Raw genomic sequence first — 18,934 nt, 5'->3', positions numbered from 1 at the left:
CTCTGCCTGCTTATGATCTCTCTGTCAAATAAATAAATAAAATCTTAAAAAAAAAAAAGATAAATGAAAATGAAAACATATGTACCAAGCTTTATAGGATGCAGCTAAGGCTGTGCTTAGGGGTAAATTTACAGTTGTTAACACCTGTATTAAAAAAGAGGGATGATCTCAAATCAATAACCCGCTCTTCCACCATAAGAAACTAGAAAAAAGGGGGCACCTTGGTGGCTCAGTTGGTTAAGAGACTGCCTTCGGCTTGGTTCATGGTCGTAGGGTCCTGGGATCAAGTCCCACATCTGGCTCCCTGCTCAGCGGGGAGCCTACTTCTCCCTCTTCCACTTTCCCTGCTTGTTCTCTCTCTCTCTGTGTGTCAAATAAATAAATAAAATCTTTAAAAAAAAAGAAACTAGAAAAAAGAGAAGCAAACTAAACCCAGAACATGCAGAAAAGAAGGAAATAATAAAGATAACATGAAAATAGGGATCCCTGGGTGTCTCAGTTGGTTAAGTGGCTGCCTTTGGCTCAGGTCATGATCGCAGGTCCTGGGATTGAGTCCCATATCAGGCTCCTTGCTTGGCGGGGAGCCTGTTTCTCCCTCTGCCTCTGCCTGCCACTCTGCCTGCTTGTGCTCTCTCTCTGACAAGTAAATAAATAAAATCTTAAAAAAAAAAGGTAATATGAAAATAAATGAAATAGAAAATAGATGGTAGAGAAAACCAACAAAACTAAAAGTTGATTCTTTGACAAGATTAACTATGTTTTTTACTTATTTTATTATTTTTAAAAAGATTTTATTTATTTATTTGACACACACAGAGAGATCACAAGTAGGCAGAGAGGCAGGCAGAGAGAAGGGGGGAAACAGGGGAAACTGAGCAGAGAGTCTGATGCAGGACTCGATCCCAGGACCCTGAGATCATGACCTGAGCCGAAGGGAGAGGCTTTAACCCACTGAGCCACCCAGGCGCCTTTATTTTATTTTTTTTAAAGACTTTATTTATTTGTCAGAGAAAGAAAGAGGGCATAATCAGGGGAGCAGCTGGCAGAGAGAGAGAGAGAGGGAGAAACACGTTCCCTGCTGAGCAAGGAGCCCAATGTGGGACTCGATCCCAGGACCCTGGGATAACGACTTAAGACAAAGGCAGACGCTTAACCAACTGAGCCACCCAGGCATCCCCAGGATTAACTATATTGACAAACCTTTAGGTAGAGTAACCAAGAAAACCAGAAGACTCAAATTACCAAGAATAGGAGTGAAAGAGGAAGTATCATACTGACCTTATAGAAATAAAATGGATTATAAGGGAATGCTATGAACAATTATATTTCAACAAATTAGACAACTTAGATGACATGGACAAATTCCTAGAAAGTCACAAACTGTTGAAACTGACTTAAGAAGAAATAGAAAATTTCGAGGTACCTGGCTGGCTCCTTTGAAAGAGCATGGGTTGTGAGTTCAAGTCCCACACTGGATGTAGAGAGTAGTTAAATAAATAAATAAATTTTAAAAAAGAAGAAATAGAAACTCTCAACAGATATATATATATAAAAATAAAGAGGGGCACCTGGGTGGCTCAGTGGGTTAAAGCCTCTGCCTTCGGCTCAGGTCATGATCTCAGGGTCCTGGGATCGAGCTCCGCATAGGGCTCTCTGCTCAGTGGAGAGCCTGCTTCCTCCTCTCTTTCTCTCTCTCTGCCTGCCTCTCTGCCTACATGTGATCTCTGTCTGTCAAATAAATAAATAAAATCTTAAAAAAAATAAATAAAGAGATTGAATGAGTAATAGAAAAAACTCCTGAAAAGGAAAGCCCAGATCCAGGGGTGCCTGGGTGGCTCAGTCATTAAGCATCTGCCTTCGGCTCAGGTCATGATCCTGGGGTCCTGGGATCGAGCCCCACATTGGGCTCTCTGCTCAGTGGGGAGCCTGCTTTCCCCCCACTCTCTCTGCCTGCCTTTCTGCCTACTTGTGATTTCTCTGTGTTAAATAAATAAATAAATAAATAAATAAATAAATAAATAAATAAATCTTAAAAAAAAAAGAAATGGAAGAGCTGATGCTAAAATTCAAATGAAGATTCAAAGCATGCAATCTTGAAAATAATCTTGAAAATGAAGGACAAAGTTGGAGGTCTCATACGTCCCAATTTCAAGACTTACTGCAGGTGACGGTACTCAGGACAGTGTGGTACTAGTGTAAGGAGAGATGACAGATCAAGGTAAAAGAAGGAAGAGTCCAGTAATAAATCCTTACATTTATAGTCAGCTCATTTGCAAAAAGGGTTCTAAGACAGGGGCACCTGGGTGGCTCAGTGGGTTAAAGCCTCTGCCTTCGGCTCAGGTCATGATCCCAGGATCCTGGGATCGAGCCCCGCATCGGGCTCTCTGCTCAGTGGGGAGCCTGCTTCCTCCTCTCTCTGCCTGCCTCTCTGCCTACCTGTGATCTCTGTCAAATAAATAAATAAAATCTTTTAAAAAATCCATGACAGACCTAAACATAAGAGCTAAAACTGTAATACTCTTAGAAGAAAAATGGTATAAATCTTCCTGACCTTGGATTAAGGCTGTATTTCCTTAGATATGACACCAAAAGCACAAATGACAAAAGATAAAATACATAAATGGGACATAATTAATATTAAATCCTTTTATGTTTCAAAGGACACCATCAAGACAGTGAGAGGACAACCCACATAAACAAGAAAATTTTTGCAAATCATAGATTTAGTAAGGGACTTAAGTCTAAAACATATGAAGAACTCTTATAACTCAGTAAACAAACAAACAACCCAAACCCAATTTATAAATAGGCAAACGATCTGAAGAGACATTTCCCTTTCAAAAATATATAAATGGCCAGGGATGCCTGGGTGGCTCAGTCAGGTAAGCCTCTGCCTTCGGCTCAGGTCATGATCTCAGGGTCCTGGGATCAAGCCCTGCATCGGGCTCTCTGCTCAGCAGGGAGCCTGCTTACCCCGCCCTCTGCCTGCTGCTCTGCCTAGTTGCGATCTCTCTCTGTCAAATAAATAAATAAAATCTTTAAAAAAAAATGATGAAAATGTTCTAAACCTGACCATGGTGCTGATTGCTCTTGTGAATATCCTAAAAATCCTTGAATTGTAAATTTCAAGTGGTTGAATTATATGTTATGTAAATTGTGAAAAGTTTTAGAGATTTAAAAAAATATTTCTAAGCTATACAACTATGTAAATGTATTTAATTCCAGTAATTTGTACACTTAAAAATGGTTAAAATGGTAAATTTGCTATGTATATTTAACTACAATTATGTATATATATATATATATATATATATATATATATACATGTATATCACACATACATACAACACACACGACAATATGGAGGAAAATATATCCAAGTGATATGTAAATACTTTTTAATGGCATGTCACAACTCCTAGACAGAGAGAGAAAAACAGAAAAATCTGAAAGATACATCTATTAACAATGGTTTCCTGAAGTGCCTGGGTGGCTCAGTTGGTTAAGCCTTTACCTTTGGCTGTTGTCATAGTCCCGGGGTCCTGGAGTTGAGCCCCAGGTTGGGCTCCCTGCTCAGCGGGGAGTCTGCTTCTCCCTCTCCCTCTGCTTACTCTCTCCTCACGTTCTCTCTCTCACTCTCTCAAACAAATAAATAAAAATCTTTAAAAACAAAACAATGATTTCCTCTAGGTTTTTAGGTTGTAAAGTAATAGATGCTTTAATTAATCTATTTTTTATTTTTTTGCATTGTCGAAGTTGTACAAAATCATATGTATTACACATTTACTTTGAAAGACCAAATATATAAGTTAATGATAAAAACGTACCTCTTGAGGGACACCTGGGTGGCTCAGTTGGTTAAGCAGCTGCCTTCGGCTCAGGTCATGATTCCAGCGTCCTGGGATCGAGTCCCGCATCGGGCTCCTTGCTCGGCGGGAGCCTGCTTCTCCCTCTGCCTCTGCCTGCCATTCTGTCTGCCTGTGCTTGCTCTCTCTCCCTCTCTCTCTGACAAATAAATAAAATCTTAAAAAAAAAAAAACAAAAACGTACCTCTTGGGTGAACATGGGATAATATATAGAGACATTAAATCACTATGTTGTACACCTGAAATTAGTGTAACATTGCATGTTAATTATACTCAAATAAAAAAAATTAAATTTATAGGGGTGCCTAGGTGGCTCAGTTGGTTAAGTGTCTGCCTTCGGCTCAGGTCATGATCTCAGGGTCCTGGGATTGAGCCTCACATCGGGCTCCCTGTTCTGTGAAGAACCTGCTAGTTCCTCTCCCACTCCCTCTGCTTGCGCTTGCGTGCTCTCTCTCGCTCACTCTCTCTGCGTCAAAAAAATAAATAAAATCTTTTAAAAAATTAAATCTATAAATAAATAAATAAATGGCATACAGATTCAGAAGAAAACCTACATTCTGGTTCAAGGTTAAAAAAAAAAGAATGAGTATAGATAGAGAAGTTCAAGGAGGGAGCTTTGGGCACCCCAATACTGAGAGGTCAGGGAAATGAGAACTGGCAAATGAGGCTGAGAAGGAATGGTTAGCGAAGTAGGAGGATAATTAAAGCAGAGTGCTGTCTTGAAAGTCAAATGGAGAGTGTTGTTTTTTTTTTAAAGATTTCTTTTTATTTATTTGACAGACAGAGATCACAAGTAGGCAGAGAGGCAGGCAGAGAGAGAGGCGGAAGCAGGCTCCCCTCGGAGCAGAGAGCCTGATATGTGGCTTGATCCCAGAACCCTGAGATCATAACCTGAGCCGAAGGGAGATGCTTTAACCCACTGAGCCACCCAGGCCCCTGAAGAGTGTTTTAAGGAGGCAGTGATCAGGGTACCTGGGTGGCTCAGTTGGTTAAGCATCTGCCTTTGGCTCATGTCATGATTCCCAGAGTCCTGGGATGAAGTCCCACATTGAACTCCCAGCTCAGCGGGGAGTCTGCTTCTCCCTCACCCTCTCCTGCTCCCCCTGCTCCTGTGCACACTCTCTCTCTCAAATAAATAAATAATTGTTTTTGTTTGTTTGAAGATTGTATTTATTTATTTGATAGAGAGAGAGAGAGAGAGCACAAGCAGGGGGAGCAGGAGATGGAGAAGCAGTCTCCCCGCTAAGCAAGGAGCCCAATGCAGGACTCAGATTCTAGGATGCTGAGATCATGACCTGAGCCGAAGGCAGACGTCCAACTGACTGAGCCACCCAGGTGTCCCAGGAAATAAAATCTTAAAAAGAAAAAAGAAAAAAAAAAAGGAAGGAATGTTCAACTAGATGAGGTCTAGACTTGACCTCTGAATGTGAAAGCCTAGAGGTGATTGGTGAACTTCACAAGAGAAATTTTGTGGATCCCTGGGTGTGAAAAATGACTGGAGTGGGTTTAAGAACAGTAAAGCAGAAAGCACTACTATAGACTAGAGGGTCACATATATATTAGTAAAGGGTTCAATTCATAAAGAGACTATAGTAGTTCTAAACTGTATGCGTCTAATAATATGCATGTAATGTGAACACTGACAGAATTATAAGAAGAAATTCAGAAATTCATAAGCATGTTAGGAGATTTAACACATCTCTGTTTGTAATAGACAGATCTAGCAGACCAGTAATTAACTAGGGTATAGAAGATTTGAATGGCACAATTAACTCCCTTCACTTACTACTGAATTTCCATAGAACTCAGTCATTAGAGAATATGGATTCTTTTCAAGCACACATGGAACACTTATGAAAATTGACCACTTACTGAGCCACAAAATAAACTTCAATAAATACCAAAGAATCAATATCACACAGACCACACTCTCAGGCCACAATGTAATTAAATAAGAAATCAAGACATTAGAATCTATGCATTTAGACATTAAAAAAAAAAACACCTTTCAAATACGACTTGGAGTCATATCAAGTATTGAGGGGTTGTCTCGGGAAAAGGGTAAGTGAAGAGTCCTAACCAAGCAGACACCCCAAAAGGTCTTCACTATTTTCTAGGCCATGTCGTCTAGTCATGTGTGTGTGCACACACACACACACACACCCCTTTCTCCCAGCACAGCCCAAGATGAACCCACTAAGCATGACCCAATCATCTCAAAGACAACTACAACTCATGTTCCCAAAATTAAAAATCATCCACGTCCAGCTCGTTTCCAGAGACACCATGATGAGGTGGCTGTTCCCCAAGTAGTAACCTACGAATGTCTTGTAGTTCAGGGTCAGTCTCACCTCGGTATGGCTCCATATCACCCTGTCATCTCCAGACTAAGCATTGAGTATCATGTCCACCTGCCACACCCTATGCTCAGGTAGGGGCCAAGGGCAGGCCACCCCAAGATGGCCACTTTGCCATGAAGGTTATTCTGAAGGCAATGGAGACCCTATGAACTCAATACAAACTTTTGCCCCTCCCTTAACTGGATTTAACTGGAGGTCTTTCCAAAATAAGGATTATTTGCAGAGATGAGTATTATCCGAGTACCCATCTGTCTGGCAGGGCGCACATTTGTTCACCAAACATTGACCCTTTTCCACCCTCCTGTGAATTGCATTTCTTCCCTCTGAAGCCCTCTACCAGACCTCTACCCAGACCTCTACCCCTTCTCTTTAGTTTGGAACGACATATAGACCTCATTTTGCCTGACTGTCTTTGGAAGTTCCACGTCTGTGTGGATCCCCCACTCACATGCTATTAAATTTGATTTTCTCCTGTTAATCTGTCTCATGTCAATTTGGTTGTCAGCCCAGCCAGAGGGACCTTTGCAAAGGACAGGAGTTCTTGTTCCCTGATGCTCACGTGGGCTTCCTGCCACACAGCAAACTCTCTGCTCATGCAAAGTGTCAGGACAGACTCATGGGCACTTGGTTCCTTTGTGAAGGTGTAGTGTCAAGTCCTTTCGGAGCACCTGGGTTTATTGTATTTCATTTTATCCACAACTTACATCTGTCGTTATCTTTGCACAAAGATAATGAAGTTATTGGAACTTCCAAGTTCCAGCCCAGTTCCTCCCTCTCTCATGATTTAAAAAATGTCAAATGAGGGGTGCCTGGATGGCTCAGTCATTTAAGGATCTGCTTTCAGCTCAGGTCATGATCTCTAGGTTCTGGGATGGAGCCCCATGTCCAGCTCCCAGCTCAACGGGGAATCTGCTTCTCTTTCTCCCTTTGCCTCGCCCCCTGCTTGTTCTCTCTCTCTCAAATGTATAAATTTTAAAAAATTTAGAAAAGAAAGTTTAAAAAATCTTTAAAAATACACATCACATAAAATTTACCATCGTAGCCATTTTTAATCCACTCTCTCCCTCCATCTTAACCATTTTTATAAAAAAGATGTATTTACTTTTGAGAGAGAGTGAGCACGCATGTGAGCGGGGGAGACAGGCAGAGGGAGGGAAGATTTTAAGCAGACTCCACACTGAGCGGGGAGCCTGATGCAGGGCTTCATCCCACAACGCTGAGATCAGGACCTGAGCCAACACCAAGAGCCAGATGCTTAACCAACCGTGCCACCCAGGTGCACCTCCAACTTAACCATTTACATTTACGCACCATTACAGTTCAAGGGCATTAAACACATTCACACTGTTTTGTGACCATCAGCGGTGCTCATCTAATTTTCTTGCATTTTTCCTGACACAAAATATTCCTAAACATCCATGCTCACATTAACGTCAATTATAAGGTATATTTCCCTCTATATTACCAACCCTAACAAAATTCCAATTTTAGTTCTGATTGGGAGTACCTACCATTAACCATTACTCATGTATAGTAGTGGGAAAGAAAAAAGACGAACATAGTAGGTACCCTTAAGCAAAGGGTTTACTGGGAAGGCTCTATGAAAGCACCGTACTTGGCCGTTGATCTAGAAGCCGTGCTCTATCTTGCTGAACAAGTCCGTGCAGGTAAATGGCAGAACCAGCAAATTGCACAGGTGCTGTCATGTAACTAACTCTCTGGGCAGCTGGAGTGAATTCCTCGGTGCCTATGATCTACCCGCTTGGAGGACGGCTTTTGTACAACCTGCATCCTTCAAGACTGTCCCAAAGAAGACCAGTGGGTAGGGTCTCCTATAGGGAGTTGTGAGGATTGTGCCTTTCACTTCCTACTACTGCTGGTACCCTTTTGATGTGCTTTGGAATGGAGTCTCCCAGCATCGATTAAGAAAATCTCAGACCTCTGCTTGCCAGCATTGTACACATATTCTTGCTAGTGCTACAATTCCCATAAAACCTTGCTGGCTTGAGCATTTTATTTGGTGTGTGTGTGTGGTGGGGGGTCTCTGCTATAAAGCCCAAACCAGAAATCTTATGTTTCTTTGATAATTCCCAGGCCTGGTAGAGTCAAGAGTCAGAACCTGGCTTTGCTAGGGTGCTCTGCTCATCTATACCAATTCCTCTTCAGTTAAGGGTCTTAGCCTCAGGGTATGAATGGTAGGTATGGGGAGGGTGGAAGTGTCTAAGGGGAGCATTTCTCCGCTAATCAGCCTGGAAGGTTAATTAACCTGCACTTTTGCATTCCGCAGCAGTCCGAGGTCTTTTAAAAAGGGAGGCAATTTCTCATTTGTCCAGCAGAGGGGGCTCAACGGGAAGATACTTTGGAGAGATCTGAAGTTTGGTTTTGGGGGTTTTGTTTCTGTCCTTTAAACAAGGCTGGTTTCTCTGACGCCCTACATTCCGTCCCAGGAAACCATGCTGGTTCTGCCCCCAGAATGCATCTAGGGTCTGGCCACTTTTCCTGGCTACCTCCAGGGCTACCGCTCTGGTCCCAGCCGCTTCCAGTTTCTCATCTGGATCACTGCATGGAATGCCTAACACGGCATAATGCTTTTTCTTACATCCTTAACATCTCTCCTCCTCCCGCCCAGCAGCCAGAGAGATCCTTTCAAGATACACACACATTACGTCATGCCTCTGCTCAAAATCCTGCACGGGCTTGCCACTTCTTTTGGAACGAAAGCTAAAGTCCTAAAGCCCATCCCCCTTGGTCCCCCGACACCTGCCTGACCCCTCCTGCGCCTCCCCTCTGCAGTGCTCCCCTCCTGTTGCTTGAACACCCGGGCCTGTTCCTGCTCTTCCCCTTTAAGTCCATGGAACTCACGCCTTGTTTTTTGTCTTTGTTTTTTCATGTCTTTGCTCAAAGCTTGCCTTTTCCATGAATCTTGCCCTGACCTCCCTATTTAAAATTACAACCACCACCTCCCACTCTCCCCAAACTCCTTCCTTAGCTCTATTATTTCCTTTATAGTATTTAGCACCTTTAAAAAATATATTTATGGGGGCACCTGGGTGGCTCAGCGGGTTAAAGCCTCTGCCTTCGGCTCAGGTCATGATCCCGGGGTCCTGGGATGGAGCCCCACATCGGGCTCTCTGCTCAGCAGGGAGCCTGCTTCCCTTCCTCTCTCTGCCTGCCTCTCTGCCTACCTGTGATCTCTGTCTGTCAAATAAATAAATAAAATCTTTAAAAAATATATATTTTATTGGGGTACCTGGGTGGCTCAGTGGGTTAAGCCTTTACCTTCGGCTCAGGTCATGTTCTCAGGGTCCTGGGATGGAGCCCCTAATCCGCATTGGCTTTCTGCTCAGCGGGGAGCCTGCTTCCCCTTCCCCCTCTGCCTGCTTCCCTGTCTACTTGTGATCTTTCTCTCTGTCAAATAAATAAAATCTTTAAATATATATATATATATAATATTTATTTATTTGAGAGAGGGGAGGGGGTAGGGGCTGAGGGAGAAAGAATTCCAAGCAGACTCTCTGCTGAGTGCAGAGGACCCAATCCCAGGACTCCGAGATCATGACCTGAGCCAAAATCCAAAGTCTGAGCAGCCCAGGTGCTATAGCATACTGCTCTATTCTGACTCTAACAAATGTAATTTTTATGTTTACCGTTTATCATTTTTAAAAAATTTTATTTATTTATTTGACAGAAAGAGATCACAAGTAGGCAGAGAGGCAGGCAGAGAGATAGGGGGAAGCAGGCTCCCTGCTGAGCACAGAGCCCAATGTGGGGCTTGATCCCAGGACCCTGAGATCATGACCTGAGCCGAAGGCAGAGGCTTTAACCCACTGAGCCACCCAGGTGCCCCTACAGTGTGGTCTTAATTTGCATTTCTCAGTGAGTGAATTGACCACATTTTCATATCTTTAAAGGCCATTGGTAGAGGTTTTTTTGTGTATGAGTAAATTATCACCTCACGCTTTTGCCCACTTTCTTTTTTTAAGATTTTATGTATTTATTTGACAGAGGGAGAGAGAGAGAGAAGGAACACAAGCGGGAGGAGCAGCAGGCAGAGGGAGAAGGAGAAGCAGACTACACACTGAGCAGGGAGACCAATGCGGGGTTTAATCCCAGAACCCCGGGGATCATGACTTGAGCCGAAGGCAGAGGTTTTAACCCACTGAGCCACCCAGGCGCCCAAGATGTTGTATTCTTTAAAGGTAACGCATTATGCTGCTGTAACAAAGAGCCCCATAGCACAGCGGCTTAGGTCAGACAGAGATCATTTCTTTCTTTCTTTTTAAAGATTTTAAAAATTTTTTTAATTGACAGAGAGATAGCACAAGTAAGCAGAGCGGCAGGTAGAGGGAAAGAGAGAAGCAAGCTCTCTGATGAGCAGGGAACCTGATGTGGGGCTCGATCCCAGGACCCTGGAATCATGACCTGAGCTGAAGGCAGCCACTTAACCAACTGAGCCACCCAGGCGCCCCCAACAGAGATCATTTCTTTCTCAATAGTGGTAAGAGGCGAACAGCCAGGGGCTTCTAGAGGGCCCCTGTCGCCCTCAACATGTGGCTTCCATTGCTCAGTCTCGGCTGCTTCTCAGGGAGAGGAATGTGAAGAGCCAGCAACTTTGCTTCTAGGGAGGGGATCCCAAGGCCGCATACCTCACTGCTTCACACCTCCGGTTGGCCAGGACACCTAGCGGCAAGAAAGGGAAGGAAATCTGGTCTCTTGCTGGGCCACCACTCTTCCCACTGAGGCTTAAGGATGGCGATTCCATTACTAACTGGAAGGAAGGGGGAACGGGTAATGCAGAGCACTACAGGGGGTCATTAGATCCCTCTGCTCCCATGTGAGATGAGAGAGATGATGAATTCACCCTGCCCGGATGACTCACAGTGGAGAACATTTACTGAGTGGTTACTACGTGGACACTCCACTCTAAGCACTTGGCACCTGTAAAGCATTTAATCTGCCCGTAATGTATGGAATGGATAGTATGCTATTATTACAGAAAGGAAACTGGGGCAGAGAACAATTAATTTGTCTGGAATCACCTGGGTGATAGGATGGAGCCAGGACAGTCTGGCTCTGAGCAATACCCTTAGTCACTATTTTATTCCTCTTCTGGACCATATTTAGGTATTTCGAGATTTTTTTTTGCTCTCTGGGACCAGAACTTTCTTTCCTCCAACACATAAATCTATTCTTCCATTTTCAGACATATGATGCTCATACACTTTTGTGGAAATGGGAATGTTTTCCAGTAAAGGGCTGCCTTCTCACAGGAGCCTCATGGCCACTTGGTCACCTTCCAGTCATTACATGTTGTGGCTATTTGGTGACTGAGACTCCTGTCCTCCTGCCTTCCCTGTGTGGCCTCATAATAACTCCCCATTGTATAAATAACTTCAGTGTGGTTCAGATCCTTGGTCCTTGAAAGATACCGAACCTTGCCCCCTTGTGTGTTAGGCCGGGAGTATGGCCTTTTTCCTGTGCATGTTGTTATGCCCTGAAATGGTTTCGGTGGGGGGAAGCCAGGAGCAGCCCCGTGATGGAGAGGCATCCTTAGGTAGCTCAGTAGAGGCCAGGTAGGATGTGGAACGGAGGAGAAACAAGGAGGCCAATGCAAGACATTAGGCATGGGAGGAACCAGCAAGTTCAAAGGTGTTTGGGAATTTGGGAACAGACAGGTCACCGGGAAGGGGAGAGAGGTCTAGTGAAGGTCACCGGGACCTTCGGGTTTCCCGCGTGGTTGGCGGGGTACTATCACTCAAGTTAGAGAGAACACATGCTGGGGTGGAGGGGAGAGATATTCCTTCTCGGGGGCTGGATGTTGGTTCCCAAAGGACCTCTGGGTGCAGGGGTCCTGCTGGCAGCTCCGTGTAAGGGTCTGGAGTTCAAATGAGAGAGGTCTAGAGAGAGATTGGGGAGGCATGAGGGTATGGGGGAAAGCCATAACTAAGGAGTAGGAGTTAATATAGAAGACAAGAGGTTCGAGAATGAAATTGTGGGAACTTGAGAACATTTACTGAGCTTCTACCATATGCTGGGCACCGAGTTAAGGACGTCCTTTCCATACTTTCATCTCCTTTAATCCTCAAACATCCCCTATATGTGGTATTATTATAATATGTGGTATTAATAATACCTTGGTGGGGGTACTATGTTGATAGTCCCCTTTTAAGGAAGAGGTAACTGGCTCCGTCTTGAAGAAATGACTTGAAGTGACTTGCTCAAAGTCTCACAGCAAGCTGGTGGGAAAGCCAGTCACCCGCCAGTCCACTTGTACGTAGTCTGTACATAAATTTCATTTTATGTGGGATGTGCCCAGAGGATAGAGGGCTCTCCTGGGTCCTCTCCTGCTTTGTCCCACCCCCCACTCACATGGGGCTCCCCCCTTCCATGGGCTCAGCACTCATGTTTTCAATTGTATCCCTTTGAGAACGGCTGCTGTGTCTCCATATCTGACGTCATGATCCTGGGTATGTTTTGAGTCCCCCTGATGCTGTGATTTTCTGCACAGCTGGGTCACGGCTTCCTCTCGTCTGGTTGGAAACATCATATTTTTGTTTTCCAAATGGGAATTTCCTCACTGTCTGCCCCACCTGCCTCTCGAGATGGGTCTCGCGCTGTCCCACACTGTACACACTCCAGCCACACCACACCTGTCACCGGCCCCCCAGGAGCCTGCCCCTCGGCTGTGCATTGCCTTGGCTCATGTAGTCCCCCTACCCAGAATGCCTTTCCTCCCCAGGGCAGCCTGGCCCTCTTACTCATCCTTCAAGGCCCAGGTTAAATGTCACCTGTCCTGTGATGCCTTCCTCTGTTGTTCCACCCTTACTCCCATTCTCCCCTGTGTTTCCGTGGAACTTGGTTCACATCACTGGTAGGGTACTCGTACCGTACTGTCATTGTGGGTTATGTGTTTGCAGCGGCCATAAACAAAATGGTGACCTCCTGGAGGATAAGGCTGAGCTTTATGCGTCTTTGTGTTAGCCTTTGTTCCCAGAGCAGGTGCACGGGGCCTGGTCCAAGTAGGTGCTCAGTAAATGGCAGTGAGTTGAGTGGGGTGGGTTGGATACCCTGGTGCACAGGGGTCTCCCCACCTGCACCTTCCCGGCGCAACCTCTAGAGGGCAGTCACACCACACGCGGCTTCTTGAGACTCTGCCCGCCCCCCCCCCCCCCCCCCCAGTTGCTTCCTTTCTGTCCTTGGCAAAGACATAGACACAGGTGTCCACGCTTTTCCAAAGTCAACAGGCCACTTCGCTTTTCCGAAAGATCTACAGTAGTAGTTGTTTTCACTACCTGAAAGAAATCCAAAGAGGATCTTTGCTTTTATGAAAAAAGTGAAAATAGCCCTTGCTCAGCCTTAGTCTTGTAGGGAAGACCCCCCAGCAGCATGGCGGCACCCCCAGACTCCCCCCCGCCGCGGTTCCTCCCAGCCACACTCAGCATCTCAGCACCCAGCAGCCTCCAGGGCTCTTTTTCTCCACCTGTTTTGTGCATTCCTTTGCAAGAAGTGTCCTAAGGTATCACAAAGGCCTAAACGAATTTACCATATAAATTAATAATAATTGCTTCTTCCCTTTGTGTCATTTTGGCTTACAAAATGAACGATCTCAGGATCGCTACAGTTTTGGATATTGGGGAGAAATCTGTGGAGAGATCAGTGGGTGGGTGGAAAGACAGGTAGGGTGTGTGTGGTCGAGGTGGGCTCTGGAGCGGACAAGCTCTGGGACCCAGAATCTAACCAAGCCGGTTCAGGTGCCAGAGGCACCGCCCCGCATCCCTTAGATACGCAGGCGTAGGCCTAGAGATCATGGTTGAAATATAGAATGATGTTATTGGTTTCAAAATAAAAAGAGAAGATTGCGAAATGGAAACTCATCGGTATTACAGTAAATGGCCACAAAACCAAACATTAGCCAATCCACTGCAGCCCCGTTTGTATGGTTCGTCTAGAAATCACACTGCATGTGGGATGGGTGTGCCTCTTAGCATTTTTGACATGATGTGGGCACAAGTGTCAAGGGCCCTGGATGCCCTTGAAAAGGGTCTGGGAGGGAGTAAACCCACCAGAGTGCTCTGTGGAAGCCCAGACTCCCCGCCAGAGGGCTCTGGGCACCGCTCCGGAGCTCAGCCGCTGAGTGGCTGGGTCAGAGGCTGCCTGTCCAGAGCCCCCCTTCCTGCTGAGGGCTCTGGAGCCAAGCCGGGGAAGGTAAGGATCAGTTAACAAAGGCTGCCCTCAACCACCCTTTCCTGATCTTGAGATGAGATGGAAGAGGGGTGGTATTTCATTTACTTAAATTCCCACCCTGGGACGATGCTAGATAGGAAAAGATGCTGTCCCCTGGGACTTTCCGGGGTGGCATGAACAGGAGGCAAGAAGAGAACTGAGTGACTCTGAATTTAAGTCTGAACCAGTCGGCATCCGGTGGGCACCCAGGCAGGCTTCTGGGAGGAGGCAGCATTTTGAGTGGGCCTTGACAGGTAAGTCAGCATTCACTGGCAGTAGGTGGAGCATCCTAAAAGAGCAGGAGAGAGGGAAAGGGGAGACTCCAAGGCCGATCCTCCAGGCCTTGTTTCCAGCTGACACAGGAAGGACCTGAAGCTCGGGGAGTTAGTTATTGTCACAAGAGTCACTTGCTGAGTGCCCCTTTCCAGCCAGACCCTGTGTCAAGCCCCTGACATATATTGTCTCATTTAATCTTCTCAGTAACACTAATGCAAAGTAGATGTTATTGGGTTCATTTGACAGAAGGGGAACTGAAGTTTACAGAGCTTAAGGAAGCTGTGGCAAGTCAGAATTCAAGGGCAAGGCTGTCTGATTTCAAACCAGTGATTTTTTTTTTTTTTAATTCATTTGAGACAGAGAGAGAGACAGAGAGAGCACAGGCAAGGGGAGAGGGAGAAGCAGACACCCTGATGATCAGGGAGCCCGATGTGGGTCTCCGTCCCAGGACCTGGAGAACACAACCTGAGCCAAAGGCAGACACCCAACCGTCTGAGCCACCCAGGTGCCCCAAATGCAGTGTTCTTGATTCTGACCTCGTACCCTCTTTCAAGGAGGCCTGCCCAATTTCATGAAGCTCTTAATTAAGTGGCGGAGTGGAACATGTATCGAGAGCTTACAACCAATGAGGCAGACGCTATTCTCAATGCTTTCCACATTTTCTTTACAGTAGAGACTGTAATCGTCATTGCCAAATGGGGAAACCGAGGCCAAGGAGGCTAAGTAATTTGCTTGAAGTTGTTGCCAGGTGGTCCGGTCCCAGGGTCTGGGCTCTTGACCGAGATACTCGACTAGCCAGCCTCCTCGATGGAGACACCGGTGTGGGGCGGCCAGAACGCGGGGCTGGCCACAGACCCAGGGGGCTGGAGACAGGGTGGTTTGTGAGGTGTGCAGGGGAGCTGGGATAAGGAAGGACACCCCAACCGCAGGAGACACGAGGTGTTTTCCTCTGCTGTTTCCTCCGAAGGAATTCAATGCTGACTTCCCAACAAGATTACTGAGTGCATGTTTGGTTGAAGTGGTTTTTAATCAGCAAACCCAGCCGTTTTGAAATAGGGGCCCCTTTGTCTATGGCCATAGTACCCTGAATGCAAGACCTCGCCTAAAATAGGGGTTCCGTGTTCCTTCTGAGACTGGGGGCGCCAGTGGGCTGGAGCTTTCTTGAACGGCTAGCACAGTCCTCCAGTCAGGGTTAGGAAACCACTTCGTCGAGAAGGGTGGGAGCAAGACACGGTTGTCCAGAGGCAGCAGCTGGTGGGGACCTAGTCAGAGGTGGCCTTAAGTGATGGGAAGGAAACCAGCTTGGGGTCTGGTCCCTAATAACTCTATTCAGCTTCTTTGGCACCAGTTGTAGGTTTCTGGCTCAAAGGAGAATAATGGCAGGTTGATGGGGGTGAAAACTAGTGAGACATAGAGCATTAATTATGAAGCTCATGGGCTTTGAAGTTGGACTGTCTGAACTCAAATCCCAACTCGGTTACTGTATGACCTTGGGCAATTTACTCAACCTCTCTGTCTTGATGTCCCATCTCTAAAATTGTTATATCAATGATATCTTTAACCACTAATTGTTCATTCATTCCTTTGAGATCAATGGCTCATTGTGGGGATTTAAATCACCAAATACAAAGTGCTTAACCCCACAGGTTTACCACCACCACAAGCATTCACTGCCAGCTAGCTCACTTGGATCCAAAGCAAAAGCACGTTTTGTATCATGGGGAACAAAACAGAAACAATCCTATTGTTCCGGGCTCTAGGAACAGAGACTGAAGTTGGCTCCAGGAAGAATTTACCCACAACAAAGGGTGTGAAGCCCTGAGCGTATTGGAAAAACTCCTTGGTTTCTTCCCAAGGGCGGGGTGGGGGTAGGTGAGGGGGGGTGGTCATTTCTGGAGGCTGGGAACTGGAGGACTTGCCCTGGTGATGGGTGTGGCTGTTTGGCTTCCTGAATCCAGGCCATCGATAAACAGATGATCTGTTTGGCTTGGCCCTGGGTTTACAAGCAGGAGACGGAGGCCTGTATTGTCAAGGTGCCCGCTTAGAGCAATTTCCTGGACCTGGGTACATTTCTGTTTTACAAGTACTCCAACACCCTGCCTCAATCTCCCTCCTGCTGAACGTGATGGTTGCTTCTCCTGGGCTGAGTGGGGGCTGAGCTGCAGGGCAGTGGGGTTGGGTCCCCATGATGGGGAGGATGGGGATGGACCTGGATCTGGGTGGTTTCAGAAGGATTTGTCCTGACTTGAAGGTAGGCTGGAAAGCCTGGCAAGGAAAGGGTTACTGAAGGGGGCCGGCCAGCGGTGAGGGAGGCTCTGGCCAAGCAGTTCTTATCTTCCAGGAAAGTTTCACGGTCATTGTCACTTGCTGGGACTTTCCTGGACTATGAACTTAATTGCAGAGGAGAGAAGGCTGGGTGAGAGGAAGTCAGGCTCGGCGCCACACCCACCCCTCCCATCCCCCACAGGGGGGTTTGCTGTTTCCCCAAACAGGAGCCTTACACACCTAAACCACGCTCTGGCCCCGTCTGCCCGGCTCTGCCTCATCCTCTATAAAAAGGGATAATGCAGCACCTGGGTGGCTCAGTCCGTTAAGTGTCTGCCTTTGGCTAAGGTCATGATCCTGGGGTCCTGAGATCAAGCCTCCTGTAGGACTCCCCGCTCAGCGGGGTGTCTGCTTCTCCCTCTCCCTCTCCCTCTGCCCCTCCCTTTCCTTGGGCTCTCTTTGTTTCTCTAACAGATAAAAATCTTTAAAAAAAAAAAAAAGGATAACAATAGCACAAACACTCAATAAATGTTGGATTTAAATAATATGATAATGATGAGTTCCGAGGTCAGCTGGGGATGGGGCACAGAGCGGGAGGCTGTCAGAGGTGGGAGGGCAGAACACGACCTCTCCCTCCCACCAAGCAGATGTTGAAGATGAATGAAGACGGATGTGAAATATTGACCTAGGGAGAGGGAAAAGTGCCTGGTATTTATCCAGCCCAAAGCAGGGTGGCAGCTTCCGTGGGAGGAGGTGCAGGAAAGGGCCCCAGGTCCTGAGGGCTGCACTCCCGCAGGCTTGCTGGGGGATCCTCGCAGAGGTCTGGAGGAACACATTCCCCTCAGCTGGGGGGATTTAGAGAAGGATGCTTAGGTTGGGAATCAAGGCAGGCACCTTACCAGTGCACTTGCATCTAAAAAATTGGCCTTTTTTTTTTTTTTTTTTTAAGCTCATAGGAAAAAAAAACAGCTGGAAATGTTAGTAGTGATTGTGTTTGCTTGCTAGAACTATACTTGACTCTCTCCGCACTTCATGCATTTCAAACATTCTTTTTAAAAAAGTATTTTGTTTATTTGAGAGAGAGAGAGCATGGCTTGGGGGGAGGTGGAGGGAGACGCAGACTCCCTGATGGGCAGGGAGTCTGATGGACTCCATGCAGGGCTCGATCCCAGGACCCTGAGATCATGACCGGAGCGGAAGGAGCCGGAAGGCAGAGACTTAACTGACTGAGCCCCACCCCAGATGCCCCATTTCAAATGTTCTTGGTTTTTAAAAAGGGAGAAAGTAGGCACATCTGCATGTTTGTTCAATTCCTAAAATCAAATGTTTCTTTCCAGGCCTAGCCACCCAGTCAGTATTTGACACTGTGGCTTGAACCCCTTTCCTGAAGCTGTTTTCCTGCTTGACTTCCAGGTTGTGACTCCTTGCCTGGCTTTTCTCCCTTTCTGGGATGGCTGCCCAACCCCTAAAGTTGATGCTATTCCGGGTCTGTCCTCAACTCATCCTTTCTCTCTTCTCCATCCAGGCCAGCGCCTGTCCTATGTCCACAGTGACTTCTAGCCCCAACCCAGCCCTTTGCTGGAACATTTCTCCCACAGCCTACTGACTATCCCTATGAATCCCTCAGATTCAACATGCTTAAAACTGAAATTCCCTCTCCGAAGGCCTTCTGTTTTATCGTCTCCCTTGGTGGCCTGGGTCAGAAGCCTGGGAGTTAGTCTTCCCTACCTTTCTATAGTGGGTTGAATGGTGCTCTCCCCACAAAAGAGCTATCCACGTCCTAATTCCCAGAACCTGTGATCATTACCTTAAACGGCTAGAGAGTATTGCTTTATAGGACAGAAGACGTAATCATCTTTTCTCTTGGATTTTTCAAGTGACTCCTAAATCCAATGATAAGTGTCCTCAAGAGACATGCAGAGCACACACACTGGGGAGGAACTA

The sequence above is a fragment of the Lutra lutra genome, chromosome 16 (genome assembly GCF_902655055.1).
Source record: "Lutra lutra chromosome 16, mLutLut1.2, whole genome shotgun sequence".
NCBI lineage: Eukaryota > Metazoa > Chordata > Mammalia > Carnivora > Mustelidae > Lutra > Lutra lutra.
Note: the sequence above shows the minus strand (reverse complement) of the source record.